Below are 1370 nucleotides of genomic sequence, written 5' to 3'. Positions count from 1 at the left end.
CCTAGAGGACGCAGTGTCTCGTTCCCTACTCAAGGAACCATGGTTACATGCGTAACCTGAGACGTTTTCGTATTCAGCATGTCAAACTTCATAAAGAAACATAAAAATAAAAGCGAAACAAAACTTGTATAAAAATTTGTTTCATGGTGATATCAACATTTATATTATGAAGTATGTAAAATATGATTACCACAAAAGGCCTTAAATTTGTACTAGCATACCCACTTCTTTAAATAATTTCTATCCTATGTTCTTTATTGTTTCATTAATATTTGTAAATAAAATCATAATCCTTACCAGTTATTCATTTTGCCCTTCAAATGGAAAATAATTTATTCTTGCAGCTCTGTTAATGAAATCTGCATGGACTATTAACTGCTCTGAACCCACTACAGATGCTCTTTTAAGTGCCTTGAAGGACAGCATCTTTGATAAAAACAGATGTGAGGCCTGTTTTTTACCCGAAAACTCACACCAACATTAGTGTGAGCTTCACTCTGTATACCACCATGTATGTGGTGAACCTCCTGATTCCCAGCTGTTTCCTCATTGCCGTAGATCTGTTCAGTTTCCTTCTTCCAACCCAGAACGTGGATCGTTCTGCCTTCAAAATGACCCTCATTTTGGGTTACACTGTCTTCCTGCTGCTAATGAATGACCTGCTGCCCGTTACTGGAAACACATTACCTCTCATAAGTTTGTATTAGAAGTTTTGTTGTAGCCTTAGACTCTGTCCTAACCAGTCATGTGACAAGCTGCCAGTCTTGTAGATTTTGTGTCTTCAATGAAAGGAAAATGCTCCAAAGAAGTAACAGAATTTCTTGTCACTTTACTGCTGGTTATGACAGTGTTACAGCACCTTTCTCTCTCTTGTCAATTTTAAAATTTTGTCTGATTTGTAAGACACCTTACATCTCTTCTATATCTCTTTTCAGACGTGTTTTTCTCTCTTTGCTTGGCACTGATGGTGGCCAGTCTTCTCGGGACAATCCTCGTCACTAACATTCAGTGTGGCTCCACTCGCTATGGACCTTTACCTCGATGGGCCAAGGTGCTTTTCCTCAACCACCTTGCTAAGCTTGTTTGTTTAAGCAAGAAACCCAGTGACCAAAACTGTGACCCTGAAGGTGAGTCTTACCATGCAAAATCGAATAAGTCTGTCTAGTTTTGTTTATTAAATTAACCTAATAATAAACCTTATCCGGATAGATGTATGGATGATCCACTGGGACAACCCTTATCAAGAACAGAGAGTTTTACGTTCTTCCTAAGTACTCATTTGCAAATGTCATTTAAGAGTACTCTATTTATGTATAAAGACATAAATAGCTTAATTAGGTTGAGTAAAGACAGAATACATTTATTTCAAC

The 1370-nt window shown here is 37.5% G+C and overlaps 1 long non-coding RNA gene across 1 annotated transcript in view; it reads left to right on the top strand.

Annotated features, from left to right (window-relative positions):
• Window positions 1-434, top strand: part of LOC107732662 (uncharacterized) — a 17187-nt gene extending 16753 nt beyond the window's left edge. Inside the window, exon 3 of the long non-coding RNA XR_001638893.1 lies at window positions 424-434. This is a non-coding gene — a long non-coding RNA (uncharacterized LOC107732662). The remainder of the gene's footprint in view (window positions 1-423) is intronic.
• Window positions 435-1370: the final 936 nt, after the last annotated feature.

The sequence above is a fragment of the Sinocyclocheilus rhinocerous genome, unplaced genomic scaffold (assembly GCF_001515625.1).
Source record: "Sinocyclocheilus rhinocerous isolate Xijiao unplaced genomic scaffold, SAMN03320098_v1.1 scaffold579, whole genome shotgun sequence".
NCBI lineage: Eukaryota > Metazoa > Chordata > Actinopteri > Cypriniformes > Cyprinidae > Sinocyclocheilus > Sinocyclocheilus rhinocerous.
Note: the sequence above shows the minus strand (reverse complement) of the source record. Positions and strands in the feature narration are given on the sequence as shown.